This window comes from Rhagoletis pomonella, unplaced genomic scaffold, assembly GCF_013731165.1.
Source record: "Rhagoletis pomonella isolate Grant_MI unplaced genomic scaffold, Rhpom_1.0 Rhpom_scaffold_00008, whole genome shotgun sequence".
NCBI classification, from domain to species: domain Eukaryota; kingdom Metazoa; phylum Arthropoda; class Insecta; order Diptera; family Tephritidae; genus Rhagoletis; species Rhagoletis pomonella.
The window spans coordinates 44,799,179-44,825,214 of NW_023458562.1; the positions used below are offsets into that span (position 1 = coordinate 44,799,179).

Sequence of the window (26,036 nt, forward strand, 5' to 3'; positions counted from 1 at the left end):
AAGGTAAAGGTAAAGGTAAAGGTAAAGGTAAAGGTAAAGGTAAAGGTACAGGTAAAGGTAAAGGTAAAGGTACAGGTAAAGGTAAAGGTAAAGGCATGCACAGGTCATTAGTTTCCGTTCACATGAAATCGTTTATCATACCCTGCAGTGCAAACCGGTAAACGTAATAGCGTTTCCAAATAAAATGGATTAATGATGCCACCGCTAAACAAAATCCGCACCACACCGTCACTCTCTGAGTATACATCTGCGCCTCGACGATCAAGTACGGGTTTTCCGATCCATAGATGCGGCAGATTTGCTTGTTAACATAGCCGCCAAGATGAAAATGCACTTCTTCAGAAAAGGTGACTTTTCGGGCGAAATCGTTGTCCATATGATCGCAACATCACAAACACTTATCTATATGGATAAACAAAAAAATCACGAAAATTTTCATAAACTGGCAATTTGGCGTGCAAATTCATTCTCCCAACTGCGACTAATCGCCACATCACGTGATCATCATATGATGTGTTTGAGCATTTAAGGAAATGCCCAAAGCAATTAATAAACGCGAAAAGTTTCGCTAATTAAAAACTAATAAAGAAACATTTTTTTGAAAAATTCATTGATTAATTTGCTGTACACACGCATTATGCCTAAAAGAGAATGTGGCAGGCGGCAACATGCATAAAAGGCACAGCTGTACGGGATTAAAACTGCCACCCAATGCAAAGGCATGTGGCATGCAGCATGGCAAATGTGTGCCAGCGACAGAAGTAAAATAAAAAGTTACAAAAAGCCACACTTTCTTGCTTGGTTGCCACTTTAGTTAAATGGATTGACCAGAAGTCGCCAGTTCACACACAAATTAGTAGGTGACAGTGGGTTAAAGAGCGCGAACAACAGCAAATGACAGCAGCAAAAATGGTAATAAATAGCATAAAAACAACAAACAAAAAATAGCAAGCTCGGCAACCGCAAATGAGTACCCAGCAGTTAAGCGGAAAGGCAAAGCAAACATTACACGCGCGTTGAAAAATGAGGGAATGAGGAAAATGTGTTGCACACACACACACACACACGCACGCGCGCACACATAGCCAAACATTTTTTGTTTTTTGTTGTTTTGCTTTCTTTGGCGTTGTGTCTGCATATGCTTGCATTTATGCAGCGTTTGTGGCAAGTGTTGCATAATCGTTGCAATTGCAATTGAAATAAGTTAGTAACACACAGCATGGCATCTAAAGTAACAATAACAACAACACGTACTCACCAGCTTATTTTCCAGCTGGGTGCACTGTGCCACTAATCGCTGCCACATTTGAATTTGTGTGGCAAATATACATATTTCTATTTTTGGTGGCGAAGACTAAATGTAAAAAAAACGTGAGGCTTTTTATTCGTAGCTGCCGCAGCCAACGCCGTCGCTGTGCGATTTCTGATGTTTACAACAAATTGTTGGCGTAAGCGATTTTAATGCTTCATTGAACTCGATCGCTATCTGCATGCAGTCGAAAGTGGGATGCAACAATGAATGCGCAACAACAACAACAAAAGCAGCAGCAATAGTGCGCATTAGTACCGCTAAATGCTGTGGCATAATCATGTTGGCGGATTATTTTTGTGCTACTTTTTTGTTGATTTAACTTTTGTGCCAAGAAAAAAATGGTATAACGCAGTCGGAGATTAATGGAGTTGCAACGTTGAGGATATTTTGCGAATATAAAAAGTGGCAAGGTAGCAGACACTGTCAGCCTATGTCGTTTCTTTTCTGAGCCGACATATCAATACTACACATTTGCTTCGCAAACGCCTAATGGCTAGTCAAAATACCGAGAAGTGACCTAAGGCCTCTCAGCCAGACCCCCCACAAATAAAGGTATATAACTCAGTGTAAGTTATATCTCACATCTTAGTGGTCTTTGTAGATATGAGCAAATCTCACGAGTTGTTAAATTTTTCGACAAAAACATATTGATTTTAACATTTTGAAGTATCCTAAATTATTAAAGTTAAAAAATCGTAAAATTTCCTAAACTACAAAATTTCTACGGCAGATATTCTTCATGCTGTCATGGTTTGGTGGCACACTCTTGAAACTTCACAGATATGTTGTATCTGATGCTAATGTCCATGACCTCTAATACGAACATTCTATTTTAAAACTTCCCAAAGTTATAAAAAAAAAAATATGATTTTTTCGAGTGACTATGAGAAAATTAGTAATTTCGCTATTTTCCGCCTAAATAAACGTTTTTAGGCTGAAATTGTTCAAGTACTTCATTTATTTTTTATTTTACTTGTTTCTTGAACTCCATTAATTGAAATATGTGCAAAAAGAATGCATTCGCTTGTTTTTTTCTGGCGAGAGAAGGAAGTGACACTAAAAAACAACTCATGCGATTTGCTCATACATATATTCAAGACTTATTGTTTCGCAGGTCTAAGAAACCTTAATACAAGCCATTTAAACGCAAACATAGAAAAATTTGGGTGTCTTAAGAGAAAGTGTTACATTGAATTCACCCTGCAACCCTCATAACAGTTGAAGGGTAAATGAGGTGCAATATTTAATCGCATTGCGTGACTTCCAACGAATCCCAACGGTCCGGTAGTGGCCGACTCTGGGTCATCTTAGGCTAGCAAGAGGTCGAAACTACATTGGAATGTTCTGCCAGCCGACATATGTATAGTTTAAATGTTACTTCTCGAATTCGGCTCGAGCGAAAATGCAGGTTGTGGATGAAGCTTAATACAGCACATGGGTGATCCGGTATGCATAGCCACTCTAACATCAAGACCGCAGAACACGTTATCGCATTCTTCAACAGGTGACCCTGTTCTCACAGAACACTCTGGATTTAGACTCGGAGAGTGTCGATTTTACCGCCTCCCCTTAAATCCAGGGTGTCACCGTTATCATTGGATGGTTTGCTGTCAGGGGGACTTCCGACTGTATTCTAACGACGCCTCCCGGATACCGGTCCGCCTCCGGGAGTAACACTTGACTTACCATGGCATGAGGCTCTGCTGTGGTCGACCGTTCTTTCCCTTACTACTCGTTCGCCGAACGACTTCGGTTCAGTAGGAGACCAAAGAACCAGCAAATGGATTCCCTTAATAGGGTGCCGGATCCCTGCACGGGTAAAAATACCGCCGACGGACACGGAGTCTTGAAACGAACTCTGCGGCAGCCGCTAGAACGGTCCCGAAGGAGCCTAAACGACTTACAACCCAAGATGTTTCATCCAGCGTCAGCAGCCGCAAACCCCCTGTGGGCAGTGGGCAATTAGTGTCTGGGCTGCAAGCGGAGTCTACACCGCCAATAGACCTGTCGTGGCAGTCGTCCACATTCCTTGAGGGCAACTCCAAAGCGGTCCATGGAGTGGGTGATATTGGCAACCGAAGGTCCTGCACGGACAATAACACCGACCGAAAGCCCTTAAAGGATAAGAAGTCGGTTTAACGTGAAATCATCCCAGATCCCAGTGGTTCACGGATCAAAAAGTTAGTCCGAACAGCAGGCGAAGCGGGATAGAGGAGCCGCAGTGTGGAACTAAGGACGGCCTAATACGGACCTAGTTAATTTTTTATTTAAGTGACAGCTAAAGGGATATTGAGCATAACAGACAACCCTATATGAATGCTCTGCATAACTTACTTACTTGCATCCATCTATCTCTAAACTTTAGTCAAATTGTACTTGGAAAGCATTTAGTATATTTAGGTGCGTTTAATTTCATCGTTTTCTACAAGAAGTCTCGAAGGTTTACCTGCCAAGGATGGCTCACTGCACGATGCTCGAGAGCACAGCGGATTAAATGCAAACATTTTCGGTACCAATCGGCAGAGTGGAGCGTGCACACTAGCCACCTTAGTCGGCCCAAAGCCTATCTAACTTACTCTGTTTCCGGCGCTTGGCGTCCGACGATGCAGCTCCACATCGAACCTCCATAACGTAACTCTACACTCATTTGTTTATTAACCATAGCCACCACCATGCAACCAGTTGAGCTTCCACTCAGCTCCCGGACTGGTGTCCGGTTGACAAGGGTCCGCCGGTTGTTAAGTGCGTCATTTAATTTAACAGAAATTTAATTGCTGGTTGCTCACAAAGAACTTTCCGTTGCTTATGTAATAGCGTTTTCTTTTCTATCGAAAAATGTTACCATATCATTGCCCACAAAGTATATTTTCATAAAGAGCTCACCCAAGCTCGCCGGTTTAATTTTGGCGAAGAAGTAGCCAGGAAGGAAGTGAGACAAAGAAAGCGATATGCGAATTTTTTGGATACAACCACGAAAAAGAGGTGACTAGGCGACTTGTGCTTAGATAAAAAATGCACAGCGAAAAGTTATATGAGGTAGCTCATTAAGAGCTGCTTAAACTCACCGATTTCAGACCGACATATTCGAATGGCTCAATTCAAAAAGACATTATGCTTTATAAGCACATAAATAGAAGACAGTGAACACCTGACTGATGTTTTTAATTTAATTTTTTCCATTGCCTGAAAATATTTTCCATCGCACTACCCCACATTTAAATCTATTTATTTTTACAATTTCTTTCTGTGAAATCGCACATTCGCAAACTTCTGTGTACATATTTACTATCTACATAATAGCGCAACTCTTGCACACACGAGCCACGCAGCAAATGTTGCGCAACATGTTGATGATCAAGTTTGCTGCAGCCACGCAAGGTAATCGATCATTTGTATGACAGCGCATGCAAAAATTATGCATCAAATGTAATGAGAAAAAATTTATGAAAGTAGGTTTTAATGTAACAACAAGAAAAACAAGTGAGTAAAATATCAGGTCATTTAGATTATTTTGAAGAAAAAACTTTACAACCTAGTATTTACTTGCATACATTTAGCCAGTTGAAATAAAATCCAAAGCAAGTTAATAGCAACATTTACTAGCCGGCAAACGGTTCATTAGTAGTTGCAGGAATTGAACAGTAATGTATGTTTGAAATACGGAATGCGATTGGCTCCTGCCACGGTAGCAATGGCAACAAGTTGACTTTCTTGACACTGTGTCTACCCAAGTCGGCGCGCCGTCCACCTCACTGTCCGCACAGGTGGCAAGCTGTCGCACAGAGTGGTCATTTGACTGTCCGTAGGCGATGCAACGGTTAATTTCGCATTGCTCATATGTGTAAAGTATTTATGAGTTTGGGGCTTTTTTATTTATTTTAAAAAAAATTTTTTTTTATGTAAATTCGTTTTCATATAGTAAAAGTTGTAAGAAAGTATAGTGGAAGCACCAAAGAATATATACTTTTATAATGGAAATTATTCGCGCTAATGTGTCATAAAAATCTGATAAACACTCAAAAAGATGTATACGATCTGATCGATTTTCTTTTCTTAAATTACCATTAATTTTAATAGTCGATTCGGTATATTTCCAACACATAAAATGTGAAAGCAAAATATATACATAAATTTAATTTCTTCAGATAAGCATGCAAGAGCGTAATCTATAGCCTTGTATGAGCAGCACATATCTCCAAAAGCAATTAAACTCCAATAAAAATCACAGCGCAGCTGGGTGATTAGATTGGAGAGTCAAATAGGCAAATGACAGCTAAGGCGATGCAAATGTAAGCAAAGGTAAATATTGCAATTGCAATCGAATGATGGCAAGCGAATAGATAAAAATATATGCACATAAATAAGCAAAGCATGAAAATCTAAGCAGGCAACGCAACAGTGTCTACCAAAAAGAAGAAATATAAGATAAGAAGGCAAGCCTTTCCAAAAGTTGCCTTTGTTTTGAAAGCGATAATGCATTCAATATACATAAATAGAATTCAGCATTTATCTTTTTTTTTGCGCTCATTCATATATCCTCTTTTATTTGAAATCATTTTGCTTACAATCACTTTTTGAATTGCAACCAGCCAACCAACCAACCAACCAACCAGGAAATCAAAGCGATTGAGCCATTGAGCTGGCAAATTTGCGCCATTGTATGCCATTTAAAGTCAATCATAGAGCGAAAATTAAAACACAAAAAAAAAGGCTCATACATTTGTAATATACGAGTTAAAGACAGGCAACCTCTTTATTTGCAACAAATCAGCGACATATGTTGCGCCACCAAGTGTTGCAAACCTATTTGACTGGTAATCGTAGTTTACAACAACTTTTACTTAAATCTCAGGTGTACGAAAATTATACAAATGAATAATTTTGCATAAATTTTTAACGGATTAGGCGAGGGAACGACTCGGGGGACAGTAGTCAAAGGTGATGAAATGGTTTGTTCGCAATAAAAATGTAAGCAACAATATGCTGTGGAAAATGAAAAAAGTTAAAAAATGAGCAATAAAAAAGTAATAAAATAATAAAAAAATAGGAAAATGAAATTCAGAAAATAATATATAGCAAAAATTAGGATAGCGTGAGCGCATGCATTTAATTTGGCATATCCCCGAAGGCGGGACACTTCCGGGATGGCTCTCAGATTTTATCGTGACTACGAAGGCTATACAGCCAATAGAGCTGAAGTAACGTCCGTAGCCCATGGTTCAGTGTATCTATCGAAGCCCGGCAGCGAAGTTCACAAACCTACGAAGGCCGAAATCTGACGACCTGACCTGGGGAAAGGTGGCAAGCGGTCAGTAAAAATAACACCAAGGGGATGACTACCATATCAGCTATGGGCGATTCTGCTCAGCGCACAGAAGTTTGGCGAACTAACTTCACGAATACTCTCGCTGTTTCGATGGAAGACCGATCATGCTCGCCCAAGAGACAGATGTCAGTGAAGGAGCAGGAACATGCACCTAAAATACTTCAGCGAAACTCCACGCTAAACAAGCCTTGCTGGAGTTGTTAGAGAAAGGAAATCCATTGAGCTTCTTAACCGCGATCACGAGCTCGGCTCCATTCCTTGGGACCAGTGGAGGTAGGAGAAGCCTGCTCGGGCAAGCAGATTTTACGACTATAATAAAGGTCTGCGTAAGACCACTGTCGCAAAGACTAACCCATTCTATTTTGGTGCAAGGCTAAAGATGGTATATCGGAAGAATATTCCAGTAAAATTATGGCAAGCGCTTAAGGTCTGGTGACCTATTTGGCACTGAAAAGCATTCTTACACTGCCTTAGATGATAAGCTTGGCCCTCCAGGCCAGTTATTGGATAGTCATACGCCTCGAAGATGCGGCGGCACTCGCAATTTTGTTTTAACCTGACCTCGAAATACTTCGTGAAGGAGATTAAATGTTTTTCGCCTATGTTAATGATGTCACATCACGTACAAAGGTAGAATCCCCAAGACACTGTACGACTTGATCAAGTTGGTCGACGGTCTGTGGAATATCCATCAATTCGAATGAACTGGAACTTTACAGGCGTGTCTTTTACAAGAAGGTTCAAAGCCATGTCGTTTACTCTATCTTAAAAGGGTTCCGCCTAAACCTCACGAAGGAAGCGAAGTTTTAGCTGTAACTCTGGATAAAGAGTTGAGTAGGAAAGCGAGCATACCTCGATGCCATGAAAACGCCTCCATAGCCTTGACTCGTATAAAAGAGCCATAGGTAAGGAATGGTATCAAAAACCAAGAACTTACTGCTGCGTTTCCACATCTATCCTGGATGGGGTAACTTAAAGTAACCTGGCCTAAATCAGGCCAGCAAAGTGCAACGTCCCGGTCCGATAAATATTTAATCACAAAAATATTTATGTATAATATCCTAATTTTCATTATAGCTTCATTCAAGCAAATAATCATCGACTTCGCACTCCAATCTTTATCCTCCAAACTCCAATATAAACCCGCATGCTAAGCTGAAGTAGAGAAGTGAAGATTATGCAATGGCCGACCGACTTACAGCGGATTACTTAACAACTACTTACGACGAGTGCGATTGAATGCAGCAGCAAGCAACGAAATGGAGATAAAGATTGAAAAGCTATTAGAAGAGCAAAGAAAAATATAGGAAAGCTGTGTGCAAAAAAATGCCGCCGCAGATTAAAGCAGAAACCAGAAGTCATAAAATGTGAATAAACGAAGGTATTAATGGCAAATGTGACAAGTCGCTGGATACATGTGTGTATGGGTATGACAGATTGCTAGCGATATGTGGAGGGTTCAAAAAAAAAAAAAAAAAACTGTTAACATAAATAAAAAAGCGCAATTTATCTCGCTCCAATTTAATGAAGCGTTTTTGGAAAAATCGATAGAAAAGTGTTTTTTCTTTTTTAATTAGCTGTGCAATTGAATCATCACTTATTTGCACAAAAAAAGTCGCACAACATTTTCTACGCCAATCGCTAGATTCAATTACGTACATAACTAACTATTTATTGTAACCTACTCTATCGCACATATCTGCGATCTTAGTTAGTGACAATAAAGCGGTAATTACACGCTCGCATTGCGTATGTTTGTCCGTATGAAATGTTGTACACCAATGCGTATACGCAACTTTGCCGTGCAGCAAGAGCCTCTTACTTATGAATGTACATACATATATATTCATTTTAATTACTATTTTGCTGACTACCTAGTAGCTACATACATACATTGGTTTAAAGTACCTCAGCTCAGTCAGTTGGTCGTGCAATGTTATTGCAGCTAGCTAATTATATAACTTTCCACAATATGAAAAATATGTGTAGAGTTGGAGAAAATCTTGATAATAGTAAAAAATTTACTCTGCAAACGAGTTAAAGATTTTATCTACACATGCATATTATGCCACTTAATTGCGTCTACACACAGTTCATGTTCACGTACGTGCATAGTAATTACTTAAATTGATTATTAAGTGTTGCTTAATTTAAAGCTAACCACGCACTAATGCAATCAATGGCTATTATCGATGGCATACATAGGTGCCATTTTCGTGCGTCATAAGCTATGCAAATACCAACACAAACTTATAGATAACGATTATAACCAGGGCTTCGGATCAAAGGTTCTTTTCTTCGCTCCGCTCCGGTATTTTATCTCGCTCCGAACTCCGCGCTTGCTCTAGTCCCGCTCCCAAAAAAAACTTTTATTTATTTATTTATTTATTTACAAATCGAGCCGTAACCCACCAAAAAAAGTTGAAAGTTTATCAGGCATTAGATGAACGCAAGTGGCAGTCTGTGGCCAAGCCTGCCATGTAGTATGATTTAAATTTGATGGCTTTAAATTTTACTAATAAAATATTTGTTTTCTCTCTCTCTGACCTAATTGCATTCACACATACATACATACACGAACTGCGATTTAATTTCCTTTGCGGCTACTTAATTATACTCAGTTAGTTACATTTTTAATTTTTTTTCGTTGCCAACATTTATTTTGTGGTTATACGGAGCAGTTATTATCAGTGAACATTTTTTATTGCTGCGTTTTATTTCTGCTACAGCAAAGGATTGTTGATTTAATTACTTTGAGCAAATATTTGCAAACATGCGGAACATGCCAATATTACTGACAGATGTTGTAGGTGCGTCTATCAATTAATAGAATGCACAATAGTAAATAGTAACAAACATTTTTTTTTTTAAATAATCGTGTGGATGTAGAAAATCATAGTAGATATATGTAAAAATAGAAGAAAGTAAAAAAATTAATTAATTTTTTTTTTAATTTTAAAAAATTTAAAAAATTTTAAAAAATTTAAAAATGCAAAAATCTGTTTTTTTTTTAATTTTTGATTTTCTAACGCAAGTAGATTTTAGCGCAGTTTGCGTAAATTTAAAAAAACGCACACTTTTCGTTCAATTATGTCACATGCAAATACATAATCTGCCACTAATGCAACTAGCCGTACTGAATAGTGGGCATGAAATAAGAAAAAAGCGAGTAAAATGGCACAAATGAATCCCAAGTTTTTATGCCTCTCACAAAAAACTGGTAATCAAACTGCTTTAGGCTCATTTACTCAGACATTTTTTTCTTTATATTTTCTCTTCATTTACATACACTCTGTGCCATGGTATTGGCTTTACTCTAGTTAGTTCACCTAATTTATGTTAGCCATAACTAGCCAACGACATATGCAACATGCCTCCGTGAATCGCTGGCGGCTGCCGCGGTGTCAAGTGGCAACAGGTATTTATGCATGCATGTAAACTTCCATATATCCGTATAATATGTATGAATGCAGTTAGACCAGCAATGGAAAAAAAATTTGAGCACATATTGAATGGTTGCTCACTGCCTTTTGTGCACTCTCTTGTTTGGCAGGTGTGTGCGCTCGTTAATTAAATTCGCACAAAATGCAATATTATCATCAAATTGTGGCAGCAAATTTAAAGAGTCTGTTGGCTTTTGAGATGTATGGAATTAAATTAAAATTACTGACAGAAACCATTGCCTGGCAGTGGAAAGAGGAAAATTTATGAAAATTAAAAAAGAGTATAAATTATGTACTAGAAAGAAATTATTTTAAAATTATGACGAGCTGAAAATGACAGGTACGGATATAAAGTTAAGTGAAATGGAGTGACGGGAAATGAAATGAAACGCAAATGAATGAAAAGATATAAAAGGCTGAAAAAAATAAAACGAAATTAAACGAAGTGGAATGAAATGAAGGCATAAAACAAAATGAAATGACACCGGAAGAAGTGAAATATAATGAAATAAAAAGAAATAAGAAGAAATGGTATGATACGAAATAAAATGGAATGGAATGAAACGAAACGAAATGGAATGAAGCAATGAAATCGCATTAAACAAACTGAAATAAAATAAAATTAAAAAAGTTTTAAGAAATTAAATAAAACGATGAAATGACATGAAGTTAATAGCCTTATGCTGAGCTCCGCCCGGGCGCGCCCAACAGTGTGCAAATTGAACCTTTTTCATGACAAACTCTAGTATCCCGAGAACGAAAAGAGATAGCAAAAAAAATTCAATAGCGTGTTAAGAATTTTGAGATGGAGAACTCAACAAAATAGTTTCGTTAGAAAAAAAATTTTTTGACTTTTCAAATGACCTTCAAAGTATAAAAAACCAAAACTTTTACTTTTGAAGTTCATTTTATAGGTTACATTGAATAAAAAATTGTCTTGGCTTTCAAAATGACCTTCAAAATTGAAAATTTTGTTTTTTTTGGCTTTTTTTTACCTAATAACAGCATGCAGTGAATTCATAAAAAAATGCGTTTTTCGTTGGTGCGACCCTGGAAATGGACGCAAGGGTAGTAAAAATGTGTAGTTAAAACTTTTTAAACGTCACTGCCACAGTTCAGGCCAAAAAACCGAAAAAATTTAAAATTGTTTTTCCTTCCATGCTTTTGCAATTTATTTACGCGGCTGGCAAGTTTTTTGTTTTTGGTAAATTTGGAGAGTGCAACTAAATCTGCTTTCTTTGGATATCACCTCAACTCCTCTTCAGACTTGCTCCTGGACTTCTTTAGGAATGTAGCACACGTTACTGCTAGGCTAAGCACACCATTCTCACAACTCGTATTGCATATAAATTTCTCTAAAAAAATTCAATTTCTGCTCTGTCGCTGCTCTTTAGTCCTCGGATATACTAGGGTTTTTATTTTTAAGCTGCGTTGTATATTATACCACACAGAAGATCGTCTATACATTCGTCAACGTGACTTCCCTATTGCCAGGTTCAATCTTTTGAGGCATTACAATCTTGCGGTCTTGAGACTTCGCAGACCTAGGCTTCCGAAAAACTGAACGTAGTACTGTTTGTTATAAGCAAGCATCTTCGAGCATAAGTTTAGGTTTCATCATACGGTTGGCTCCAGATGGTTCAGTCTGTTTCTCAATGGGATGAGTGCAATCAACAGCTGTTGCATCTATTTGCGAATTTCCTCAATTGTGGGTGCCATTTAGTTGTTTTCCATTGCAAAATTAAGCGATTCTTTAAAATCTGCCTTCACAATGAAATACATATGTAAGCTAGGCTTGAGCTATGTTTCTTGTTTGTTTTCACGCTCTTTTGACCTTTCTTTCTGGCGCTCTTCCACTCTTGATTTTCTTTCGATTTGCTCTAATACTTTTAGCCAATAATTTTCCAACTTCATAAATCTTTTGCACTTTGTCTCACCCTACTTTAGACGTTGCATTTTTATGGTTTCTAACACACATAAGTAGTGCTGTACTTTATATCCGCAAAGTGTATTTCATGTCAATGTGTCAATAGTTTGATTTTTCTTTCATTATGTATATGCCGGTGTTGTCATTTCGACCAGCGAATATATGCTTGGTTTGTTCATTGGCTCTTGCTTTTCTTTGCAATGAAATCGTCTGCTTTTCAGCTAGTCACTAACTAGTAACTTGATTCTAAGTAGTTCAATTAACGGCATGAAAATTCTGGTGAAAAATTTAACCAAAGTGGGAGGAAAATTGTAGCTACATATGTTCGCGCCCAGTGTGAATAATTTTTAGACGAAAGAGTTTGCAGACGCCAGAAGTAAGCCGAAAGGCTTAACTCTATGTTAGATTCCCTTTTCCAGGTAAAACTTAGAATCTAGCTCTCAAGAAAAACCACAAGAAATATTTTTCGTTATTACTGTTGCTTGAGGATCCATTTGGCTTTTGCTGTCAATTTTCTTGAAGAAATAAAAATGTCTACAAGCCAAGGTACATTGAACAGGTAGTATCAGTAGAGCAGCTGATTTGATTTATTTTCAAATTAGTTGGTCTCGAAAATGTCAAATATTTTTAATTTTTTCTCACAAAAATTCTGAATTGTTAAAATCCATTTGCATGTGAAACCTTTTTCCATACAAAACAAGCGATTGAATAGCAGCTTTTGGAACGTTCGCCCAACTCGGCAGCACGACCGCTGATTACTGGGCCTTGCAAAGGATGGATCAATGCTTCGAGAAGCAAACAAATTTACTAGGAAAGAAAGTTGCATCAATTTTTATTTTTTCCAATTTCAATTTTTTATTTTTTATAATTTTTTGTATTTTACACGGCACGCTTTGATTTAGAAGAAAAAATTCAGAACAGTTTTTGACACTTTCGATACCAGAAGCAACAACAAAATACACGCAAATGTTGTTTTTGCTCTACTGATACTACCTGTTTAATGTGCCTTGCTACAAGCATTTTTTTCTTAAGAGCTGCAAACTGATTAAAGGAATTTTGATAGAAGGAAATTTCGTCGTTTTATACAAAATTTTAGTTTTCTTGAGAGCTGGAAACAGGCTTTAAAACTAAAAAGTGAATTACAACTACGGGGCATTTTTTTATCAAGAACGTTCCGGCCAATGATTTTTTTTTTGCAAAACCTTAGGATGGATGCAAAATTTAAAACTCTTTCATCAAGTTGAAAAGAATACCTAAACAATTTCCCGTATCGTATTGGTTTTCAGTATCTTTTGGCATAGAATTTGCTTAGTAAATATCTTAGCCTTATGAAAAATTAACCTTGTTTGAAGCTGGTTACTTGAAAAATTTAGTTTGAGCTTCAAATTAATTTTAATACACAGAGTTTTTATTATTATTACTTAGTTAGTGTGAACTCACTTAGCTGTGACTAGTTATCGAATTGCCCTGAATGGTACTAGTTGGATTATTACTTTTTTTTACGTTGTTGAGAATACCACTTCACCATTTTGATAATTTTAGTCCAAAGGAACTTTTTCTAATTAGCTTCCAATTTCCGAACTGTTTATATTTTTGTACCCAAATTAAAATTTTGGGGATGAAATATAAATATGTATAACCATTTTATGCTTAAATATTTATTATATATTATTATCATCTTAGTATAAACCCACTTATTTTTAACTAGTTACCAAACTGGGCCGAATGGTACTAGTGATGCTACTACTATTTTTAGAGAGGTTGGAAATGCCACTTCAGCATTTTGATTATTGTAGTGCAAACCAGTTTTTTTTTTACTAGTTTCCACATTGGTTCGTGCTAGTTGCAATATTCATATTTTGTACTCTCTATATTTTTGCGAAAAATATTAATAAAATTCGTTCATGCTTAAATATTTACTTATCACATTGTCGACTGGTTATTGAGTTATTTCCTTCATCTGGCTTCACAAATCTGACTTTCAACTAGTAATTTTCCCTGTGGCTTTTTCCACTACCGACTTCTACGACACCAACAAGTTTTCTCTTACTGCATTGTTATTTAATACCTTTCGTCCTTATGAATTTTATTTTGATAACGTAAATAAGCAAATTTGTATATTCCTATATATGCATGCATGCCAGGGTGCCGCACCAAAAAAAGCGGTTTTTCCAATGGAATTAGATGCCATTTTATTGTAAGATTTTTCGGTAAAATGATTCGGAAAAACATTGAGCTTCACTTGAGTTGTTCCGATGTGAAAATACCTCTAAAAAATTTCATTAGTTTGATTTCTTTGATAAAATTTTTAAAAATTTTTATGCGGATCCTTCTAAGCGAAAACTCTTCTACCATCTGCCTTGATTTTTTGGTAAATATATTTCTTAAAAGTAATTTTATTTATAAAAAAAGTCGATCTCTGTGGAGGTACATATTTTTAAATCAACGCAGCTGACGTAAATCTAAATACTTGTCAGAAATATTTTTGGGAAAATCTCAAAATGTGGATTTAATAATTCCGATGGAAAAATTGCACAGATTTTTATTTTTTTTTTTGTGGAGAGTGATGCACCCTAATATGCACGAGTGGCACATGTATAGGTAAATATGCTTGCTTGTTTGCTCCTGCAGCATGTTGCAATAGTCTATTTATGCATTTCTAATGTTGCCCATGTAATTTTAAAATCTTTTTCTCTGCCATTTGGTGTCTATTTATTTAGCTACATCATTTTACTTCTTCAATTTCTTTATTCTATTTATTTTTTATATTGTCTTCTTAATTTTTTGCATTTCTCTGATATCTTGCCACGTTTATATTTATTTTGTTTTCATATGTATGTATTTACTTACTTTTTCAAATACCTACAGTATCCCTGCAAAAAATGGGACTAATCCGGGATGACTCCGGGAGCAATCGCAAAGGAGCATGCTACTAATACCACTTTTGATCTCTTTATATGGAATGAACTGATCGCTTTTGTTCGAGCATGTCCTATAAAGAGACTAATTGTTCACCTTTATACCCGAACGGGTATAAAAAGCGACTAGTCACTTTTAAAAAATAAAAATAAAAATTTGCGCCAGCTGAGATTCGAACCGGGGTTCTCAGTTTTGTTAAGCGAATACTCTCTCTATGTGCCAGCGCCGCACATGAAATTTCATTAACAAAGTGCGTACATATCATTAAATCGTTAATAGTACCCGTTAGAGATGAGTCGGGGACTAATTGATCTCCAAATATACCCGTGATGGATGAATCGAGACTAAATGATCCACAATAGTACCCGTATGAGACTAGTTGCGACTAATTTATGCCCAATTGTACCTGATTGAGAGTAATCTCGGAATACTCTCTTTAGAGATTAGTCGCACAATTTTTTGCAGGGATTTTACAGTATTGTTTTTACATAGCTCGTATTTGTACTGTTTGTTTGCCTGGCATTTCCATGTCAATAAACGTAGACGTGTACTACATATATGTGTAGCCACTCGAAATGGCTTTCGGTTTGAAGTGCTTCTAGAAAAAATGCAATAGTATTTGCCACTTCCCCTTTGGCAAAAACCTTTCCCTTCTTCGTTCCATCAAAATTTTGTGGAAAACTATTTCTCACTTCGCTTTATTTCCAGCTGGCGACAGCCCTGGGCTCCCAACGTCCTTCAGAACTTCTTCGTAAGGGATCCTGGTACCACAAAGAGAGACTCCGGCTTTCAGCAATTGTTTAGTCATCTCGGTATCGCATTTGTATGATTATTTGGAAAGTGCAAATAATACGAAGAATGTGTTTCAATAGTGGGTCATTCATACCTATGTACATATGTACACATGTATATCATATTCAACCATCACTGCAGGCAATTCTATAATTTAATTTAAGAGCTATTAAAATCCGTGTACATACTAACTAGTGCAAGCTTTTACTTTTCCTCGTGAATATACGAGTACATAAATATACATACATTTGTGCTTTTAAATATGTATTCGCTATAAGTGAGTCATTGACCGCTGTGAGTATATTGTATATGACTAGGAATAAATAAGCATCAACAAACGATTGCACATAAAAAAACTTGAATGGAAATACGACACTCGAATTCATTTTAGTTGTGATAAATTGTCTAATGTTAGACACATGTACATAAGTATGTATGTATATGTATATTTTAGTTAGCTTGAACGTGAGCTACTAGCCCTTAAGAGGATTTGAATGATGCAAAGGGAAATATGAGAAAATAGTGTATATAGTACATAGTAAATGCGATTTATTTAATATATCTACAACCGGCGACAAAAGATAGTACAACACTATTTTGACCAGCTTGTTTTTTTTTAATGTTTTTAATAAAAAATAAGGCTATTTATCTATCAATTCAAATTTCAAACTTGCTACAAAAATTTGAAAAATATTTTATCCGAACTACAAGCATTTGAATGGAATTTCTAGTTTTTACAAAATTTTGGAAAATTCGACAAATTTTCACCAAAATTTTCAACTTTTAATAAAACGCTCTTCGATATTTTTTCCCATACAAAAAAAAAAAAACGCGCATCCGCTCATCGCTCAAAACTCAACGGTAGTTCATAGCCACTTAAAAATTGTACTTTATTATACTAAAATTGAGTGAGCTACAAAATTGCACACTCGAAAAAAAATTCTAAAAAATTTTGTTTAAAAGTTGAAAATTTCTCGAATTTTCCTAAATTTTGTAAAAACTTTGAATTATTAATTTATACCCCACAACGAATCACCTGGTAAAATATTGTAGCTGCAATTCCTATATTACAAGGCATCTTTCGCTTGGAGCGAAATTATCGTACATGCCATACAAAAGTATATTGAACGTAGGTAGTAAAAAATTAAAATAATTCCAAAAATCTCGGAAATTAGAAAAAAACGCTTTCCTGTAAAATTTGGTTTCAGGCACATACGATAATTTTGCGCAAAGGGGTCGGTATGTGTCATATAAAAGTATTTTGTACGTAGTAAAAAAAAAAAAGTAGATACAATAAATTCAAAAGATTTTGAAAAGTAGAAGAAACAATTTCCTGTAAAATTTGATTTTTTGCACATACGATAATTTTGATATGGTTTCTATCTATGTTATCGTTTTGTCGCGGGCTGTACTTAAAAAGGAAGAAATCTGAGAAATGTTATATTGAGAAAATCTGTAAAATATTGGAAAATTGGTTTGCAAAACGTAGGAGATGAATAATAAAAGTACCTACTTTTACTTATAAATTGGTTTCTTTTATTTCTAAATTGGTGAGAGAATAAAAAAAATCGGCAAATTACTTACTCAAACGTATTGCAACCTACGTTGCCAATTCTATTACTGTCTAGGAATTTCAACAATACCCCTATATACTCCTAATACCACCACTGAATATTAGTTAAGTTATAGACATTAAAGTTGGAGAATTTTCCAGACATTAAAGTAGCCGAATATATATATATGCTTCAAATAAAGTCTGTTTTTTAATATGTAAAATTTATCAGATTTCAATTAAAATTGTTTTCGAATTTTCACGATTTTAAAAAACAATTTAAATTTTTTCAAAATTCATAAAAAATTTAGAGGTTAATATTTTAAGAACTACCCTATCCTAAAACCTCGCTGCCGATCAGCGACGAACAAACAGAACTTTCACTTTCTGTGCGTTCATATAAAATTTACAAACACGCCGGTTTTGAACAGAAACTCCCTGGGAGTTTTCTATCTTTTCCCCTTCCTCCTATCATGAACAAAGATTCCCTGAGAATTTTTTATATGAAATAGCGGAGTTGGGCTGTCAAAAAATTGTAAAATAGCTGTTGCGAAGTTCGAATTTTATCCTCACAAATTTTCGAGGAAAATGCTACTCCCTGGGAGTTAATTATTGGAGGATTTCTTTCTCGAGGGAAACGAATTTCCAAAGGACAAACTCCCTGCGAATATTCGGAATTGGGCTGAAAAAGTTTTAAAAAGCTTCTCCCTTGGGATACCCAGTTTTCATGTACAGATGGCGCTGTAATATCAGTAGTTGAAAATTTCTTTCTAAAAAAGCATTTCTTATCATAGTATTAGCCTTTTCAAGACAAAAATTCAACTCCACTTTATTCTCTTTACTAAAGAAGGTAGTAAAGTTAGTGGATCAATGTTATTAAAATTTTGCACAGGCCAGAACATTAAAATATTTTAGAATATTGAATTCAAAATTGAACTCTGTGTTGAACGGAACACAAAAAATGGGTACAAATTTCATATACAGATGGCGCTGTGATTTACTTAAGCTTTATTGCAACCCAAAGCAGCTAATGAAAGCTTCCACTAAAGCTTTTTTCTAGAAAATGTGGCCTTAGCACATCTGCCCCTTTTTGTTCGAGAGAAATATTTAATTAATTAAAAAACACAATTTTTTCTTTAATTTCTATATTTACATACATATATGTCCCGTTTTAGAAAAACTTACCTTGAGATCTCCTTACTGCCTTCAAAACTATTGTACAACTTTAGTTGATTCACTTATTTGTCTCAACTCCTTTAGAGTGTGTACTTGCTTGTTCTTATTTTATGCAAAAATGTTTCAACACTATTTAAAAAGTATGCTATGTAGACGCTTGGGAATTGGAAAACAACGAATTTCTTTTAACAGTTCTAAATTTCACAAGATTTTATTTATTTATGTATGTACGTACTCCCGAAAATGTACTTCTTTAAAATTTTTTTTGTTAGTCACTTACTTTGATTCGTTTTGTTAGCTATTTTTTATGTTTTACCAAATTAATGTTAGTCACTATTTTATTTGAATTTAAGCTGCTTATTGCTGCTATTCCGCTCAAACGTTTTCACGAGTTTTTCTTTTTTATTTTCCACGCAATTTAATTAAGCGCATAAATCTGCAATAGAAAACAGAGGACGCTAGGTATACCTATCTATGCAGTGGTTGAAGAGAGTGTGGCAGTCATTCCTTTGTTTTTATTGTTTTTGAAGGGCACCGAAACCAGCGAGGCACTCGTACATATGTATGTATGCAGCTTTGTTTGTAGCAGGTATTAAATAAAAGGTGTGCGACACCTATAAAATTCACTGAAAATGAGAAAATGAGTTGACATAAATTAAAGCAACAAATTAAAGTAATTAAAAGTGATGTAGGGGAAAGCGTTGCAAAGGGGAGCACTAAAGGTATTCCGACGCTATGCTCAAGGCTGCCGTCGGCAACATTGCCACCAGTCATCGTCATCAGCGTCACACCTCACTGAAGCCCTTCACCAATTTTATTTCAATTTTTATGTGCTACTGTGTCGCTGCAAATTCATCACTTGACACGCGTCGCTCCAGGGAAAGGGCAGAGGGAGATATGCGCTTTCCAAAAGCAGGATTGTAGCTTTGCATGTTCCTCGACGAGTCATTTTTTTTTGCTGTTACCGCGCAGTAGTTGAATTTAATGAGATCTCCCCACTACTTTGGCTATTTTTAGTGTGCAAGCGACGACGATTGCATACTTTAGGGCGCGCTGCACGTCGTCGTCTAGCTCGAATGTATGTATGCATGAATGTATCTACAAAGTGCCATTGAATTTATGTGCACTTGGAATTTGAATGTATACAAAATTATGAAGCGATAAATTTATAAATAACTGAGCGGCTAGTGAGTGAGGCAAAAGATACAAAGCGAAGAGAGATGAGAGGAATTTTAAGAAGAGAAAATTCTTTTTTTTGAGCGTTGCAGTGCCGATATATTGGAGAAGTAATCTTAATGTACGTATACAAATGGAGTCACTTATACGGCAAAAAGGTATTAATAAAATGCCAACTATAATAATTCGGGGGCTCAAAGGTATTTGTTACTTTCACTTTTTCAAAGTGTAACTGGAGCAATTTCAAGCACCAAATAATGTGAATAAAGTGTTCGAAACATTCTTCGTAGCTAACTAGAAATTTTGTTAAACCTAAGGCACCCGCAAAATGAGCTCGGGAATCAATCTCGTTTTATTTTACATTAACCTAAATAACCTAAATTAATAGAAAATAAAGAAAAGGCTGACTAATTCATATGCCGCTCGAGAAGTGCAAGAATTCACGAAAAATATCACTCTTACTTCAGCTTCTAAGGTTGCATACTTTTAGGCACATTTGCAGAGAAAGGTTACTATTTCGAATGGGGAAAGCATAATTTGCCACAAAAAAAAAGAGATTTTAAAACTAATACCACGCGAATTATCACTATAAAAGCATGTTCTGTATAAATAAACCTTACTTCAGCATTTACAGCCATTACATTAATATTTGTAAAACGATTTTCTTAGGTTTAAGGATTTTAAAGATATTTTTTTGGCGTGTGCAAATAAAATGCCTTTTCAGACACCTCCAGAACTGAAGAATTTCGAAAATAAAGAAATATTTATTTTTAAAATACATGACAAACTTCAAAGTCCCGGCGGGTTTTTTCTTATTTTTTATAATTCTGGGGGTAACAGCAGGAAAATTCCAAAAATTGACTTCCCTGTCTATTTTTGCACCACCTTCAAGTTCACCCATAAGACCTTGTACGTATTTACGTAAGTTTTCGTCATGAAATTAATGAACCTACTTAGTTCTCAAAAACAATATTTTTCCAAAAGGAGGTTTAGTAAACAAGTTTTTTTTTTTAAGTTCCCAGATCATTTTCCAGTGTGTCATGTTTATGTATTTATACCAGCTGTTTAAAGATATCAAAAAGTTATGAAAATTAACAGGTTTTAAATTTTTAATTTCTTTACAGATTTTTGATCAAATTGATACTAAATTTCATTCAAAAAATATTTTAAATTTAAAATTTTTCTTTTTAGAGGCATGCAGCAACCACATAGTTTTAATTTATTTTAGGTCCTAAATAATCAACATCGGCTGCAACATTTGTTGGGAAAAATATGGATTCTTCGTTTCCTATTTAATCTAAAAATTAGCACCTTTGCAGCAACTTCAATGATAACCTACACATCGACAACTAAAAAAAAATATTAAGTATTTGCAACTAAACAACCACACATGCACACAAACACACATATGTGCTAAAAGAAAATTAGCAAAAAAAAAAACTAGAAAAAAAGTACAGAAAGAAAACTCACTTAACTAAAACTTAATTGAGTGTTGCGCCACATTAGCAGCAGTCGTCGCTGTGGCCGTAGTCGCTATTGCAGCTGTTGTATTTCGTTGTACAACAACAACAACTTGCAATTAGCCAAAATTACAGTCAATAAAGACAAATGCACTGCAATTAGGTAAAAGCTATGGTTGTGAATTAAATAAGGTTTTTTGTTATGGTTGTTGTCTTTTTGCTTTCTGCTTTTCCGCTAAACATCTACAGTTTAGTAAGCTTATAAACCCTTTAGAAAAATAAATAAATTGTTAAAAATATGCATATGCTCATATTTTTTTTCTAGACAAAATGATGAAACTTTAATTAAAAATAGGAAAAATTACTAAAAAAGGAAATGAAATGGCGATCGCACTTTATATGTTTCTAAATAAGGAAGTCTTTTTGCTTAGAAAAGTACCAAGGCAATTTAGCCTTGGAACTTTTCTGAAAGGAAAGGTCTTAAAAAAAATAATTGTTAATGCTTTTTTAATATAACAATTCCAAATTCCAAGCCTTTAAATGATAAATATTTTTTTTTTATTTAATAGTTACTTTTTTGTACAAAAATTTCGAGGTATACGTTTTTTAATATTTTCTTTGCAAAATTTTTATGCAAAAAATTTTCAATTAAAATTTTCAAAAAAAATATTTGTTAGATTAAAAATTTGAAAAGCGATATTTTTTTATGCTTGAAAATTTCAAAAGTAATTTGAATAATTTTTTCATTTGAAATTTATTCATAAATGTACAAATTCTCAAAAACACTGATTTTTAAGACAAACAATAAAAAACATCTTTAATTGTCTCTACTGAAATATATGAAATTTTGAGTTGTGTCGTTATTGCAGAAGACCATGGATATGTACTTTTGAAAAATTTCTTAAAGTTTATTCAACTTGTATAGGATAATTTTCAGAAACAAGGTTTTTGGAGTTAAATAATTCCGTAATAGACCTCGTAAATATTTAAAAAGCATATTAAAAAAAAATCTAAAATTTCTCAAGAAGTATTTTTTAAGGTACTTTTTAAAATACTGCTAAAGTATTTGTTTAAAGATACTTTTTAAAAACAATTCTTAAATATTTGCTTAGATAATTTAGAACATTAAAAAAAGTGGTTTGTAGTTAAATAAGTACGCTTATCTTACTTTGACTCCGGAAATGGATTTGATTTAGATCATAACTTCTGATCAATTTAAGAAATAAAATAAAATAAAAGCGTTGTAATAAAATAAAAGGCAAATATAAAATATTTAAAACAACAAAGTTTTCTTTTTAGCGTTTTTTACCAAATTTAATGAGAAAATTTTGTTTTAAAATTTTAAATGTTTATTCCTTTATCATCCGGAACTTTGAAGGATATTAAATTTGAACTTTTTTATTCAAAGTTTAAGTAAAATTTACAAAAAAAATACTTTAACACTTTAATTTTAAACAGATTTTTAGTGTGAACAATTTTTAAATTTTTTTGTTTTAAAATTTTCTTGCGAATGAATGTATTTGTAAAAACAAACGCACATTTTTCGACTTTTTCTGAAATTTATTTTTAAAAGATGGGTTTATCTGTACAAAATTTAGTTTTTTAAATATGATTTTGGAATTATTTGAACAAGCTTAAAAGTTCAAACTTTTTGAAAATATTTTTACTGCAATTTGTTTTTAATATTCTTATCAATATTTATTTGTTTAATTTCTCAAGTTCCAAAAAGGTTGTTCTGAAACTTGGACTATAGGTACATCGTAAAGGTTTTTTATTGAAAATATTAAAATATTCAAGCTGAAATTTGTAGTTAAATAATGAAAATCTGAATTATACGCATCTTTACGTAATTTCTACGACTTTTATAAAATTTTTCTCAAAATTGTTCTATTAAGTGTTTTTGAACTTTTTTTAAGCTATTTTTAGTCACTAAACTTTTACAGAGAAACGGGCACAATTTGAAATATATAAATACAATGCCGCTAAATATTTGAATTCTTAAAAAGATTTTGATTTGGACTTTTGGATTATGACTTTTGGAAAGAAAATCCTGAAACTAATTTTAAAAAGATGGGTTCGCCAATACAAATTTTTGTTTTTAAACACAGTTTTTTAATTTCTTGAAGAATTTGAAAAATTCAAAGTTTTTGAAAATTACTATAGTTTTTTTATTCTTCTTCTTTCTTGGCGCTAGTAGTTGCTCTTCAGTGCCAACTGAATATTTTTAGTGCAATCTTTTTTTAATACTCCCAGCAAAAATTTTAGGTTTTTATTGTGTAAAAAAAATATAGTTTGCAAAGTAACTTTTTGAGCTTTATATTATTTGTAAAATTTTTTTTATGTTTTATCCATTTATCAAAACCAAATTTTGTTATGAGAAAGTGCAGCATTAAAAAGTTAATAGTTTAGATTCTTAAAAGTTTTCTATATACAAGTTTAATTAATTTGATTTTTAAAAAATTTTCATTTTTTTCAACAAACTGTTACAAGTAGTGTGAAAATATTCGTGCTGCTATTTTTAATGCTTAAAACGTTTTCATTCACGTTTTTTTTTATAAAATTCTTTTGCGACTATTCCAAAAAAAAAAAAAAACAATTTTTTTTTATATTTTTCTCGACAATTATTGTACTTTATGGTACTTATGCAGACTAGTTTTGGTCACAGGCAAATAACTTTTCATCCACAACCTTCTTAATCCAAAATAAAATTTTTTCGATGTAGAAGAAAATGTATACCTAGAGTTTCATTCAAAATTATTATTTTTTAATTGTTATTATCTAATTTTGCTTCTTTTAACTAAATAGTATTATTTAAAATGTATTTTTTTTTTAGACATTCTTTGATGATAATTAAAAAGTACACATTTTTTCTGTTGAAATTAAAAAAAAAATTCATGGATTTTCATATATTAAAGAGCTTTACCAAGTGAAATTTTTATACAGTTTTTCGATTTTAAATAATTTTTTTATGAATTTGGTTGTTAGTGTATAAGTGACTATTATTTCTACCAAATATTTTTTTTTAAAACGTTGCATTTTTGATTACTTAATTTTGTGGAAAAAGACTATTTGGAATTCTTTAGTTTAAAAGGTATTTGCAAAATTTGGTCAATTTTCCATGTCTTTTTAACATACATTTTTTTATTTTTCATCAAACTAAACCATCAAAACTATCTATGTATATATGACTTCAATTCTAGTAAAAAATAATTTAACTGTTAACACACAGAAACTTAAGAAAAAAATTTAAAAAATTAAACTTTGCTTTTCTGTTTGAAACGAGCAAAGAATAACAACCTTCACTTTCTCTTCAACACTCTCGGACGCGCTGCCAGCACTCAAGTGATGAGTTTGACTTCAAAAAATTCTTCGCTTTTAACTTTGAACAATTACGAGTATTTTTCAAAATCACTTTCTTACTTTTCGCTTTCTCTAATTTCACATGAACACTTCAACAATGCTTGGACACAAAATTATTTGTATTACCAACTAAGTTTTCGCTCAGTATTTCCGTAAAACGATTTAACACTTTTTTTGAGAGATAAATTTTTCCTGTTCAACCTGGCGAAACGCGACCACGCGACAGTCAGTATGCGGGGAGAGAGGCGTATAGAAAGAAACTAAACGCAGACAGCGACGCACAAACACTGAACGCGATGGCGAAGCGCGTACGCGAGTTGTAAGCAAAGAGCTTGGCTTAAAGTCGGACTCCAAACAATGGGCCAACACCACAAGTAACAATGGCAAAAGCAGAATTTACCGTTTCCGTTGGCGAGTGGCGTTGGAAAATGTATGCCTGGACTTTCGTAGGAAATGGCGTTTCCGACACTTTAAATATTGTTTGAATATTTTCGCAAAGCGGCAGCGGAAATAGGAAAGCGGCTGTAAAGCAGCGACAGTCTAGAGCAAGCAATTTGGGTAGGTCGGTGTGGTGATTTGCCTATCAGCGTGTGGGTTTATGGTTGACCCTCACACAGACGCGCGCTTGTTTATTTGTTTACTTGCGTAATTTTCGCTAATGAGCTTGCCGCTTTTCACCTCTTTCGCAAAGCGTTTGCACAAATATCGGCGCTGCAGCAAAGAGCGTTTGACTAGATAAGGCAGCTTCGCTAATTTGTTTGACACGCGTTGGAAAACTAAGCGGCGCTACTACGGCAAACGGGCTTTTTTGAACTAACTGACCGGTTGGCTGGGCAATTGATTGACACAGCTGACCGCTTTATGATCAAATTTAACAGCTGATCTAGAATTATTTGCAGCGCGTTTAGTCACTCGGCACATAAAATTTGTTTAATTGAAGCGCTGATATTTTTCAAAATAAGCGCGCGAATTTTTATACTCTCGAAAATTTTGTTTTAATGGCAATTTTCAGAAGCTGCGTTTTTGCTTGACTACTACTCTTCAAACTTTGCTTGGCTATTTGTTAGTGTTGGTTAGTTATTAGCGGGCAAAAGAATAAGAACGCGACCGCTCGTACACGTTGTCGCTTATAGACTGAAGCGCTTGCAAGCGGCTGTTGGCTAAAAAACATGGCCAGAATGGCAAGAACGCAACGTTGCAACTATTTTGTTGTGGCGCTGCTGCTGGCCGCTGCTGCAACATGCCGATTGGGTGGCATACTCAAGGCGCGCTTGTGCATGTGCGTGTGTGTGTGTGTGCAGCGGCCAAAGCAAGAATAGCAGAAATTACAAATAGGAACAGCAAAATTAGTAAGCAGTAGAAAATGTGGTATGAGCTAAAAAACCAGCAACAATAATATGTTACGCACTCGGCGCGCTAGAATAGTTGCATACGATTGCAGCAAGGGGCGCACAGCCATTCCAAGCCAGTGCAATTTGACCCCGAAGCGGCGCTCGTCACTCTGCGCTGCACGCTGCAATCAAAACGACATTGCAATGCTGCAAGTATCTTTACTCTCGGCAAATCTCAGCATAGCAAAAGTTGAGCGCGCGC

The 26,036-nt window shown here is 34.6% G+C and overlaps 1 protein-coding gene across 1 annotated transcript in view; it reads right to left on the reverse strand.

Moving 5' to 3' along the window:
* The window catches only part of LOC118744930 (ice-structuring glycoprotein), a gene marked incomplete in the record, with an annotated part of 581,188 nt that extends 555,593 nt beyond the window's left edge, over positions 1-25,595 (reverse strand). The window contains 2 exon segments of the mRNA XM_036478369.1: positions 18,473-19,073; positions 24,381-25,595.
* Between the last annotated feature and the right edge of the window lie 441 nt (positions 25,596-26,036).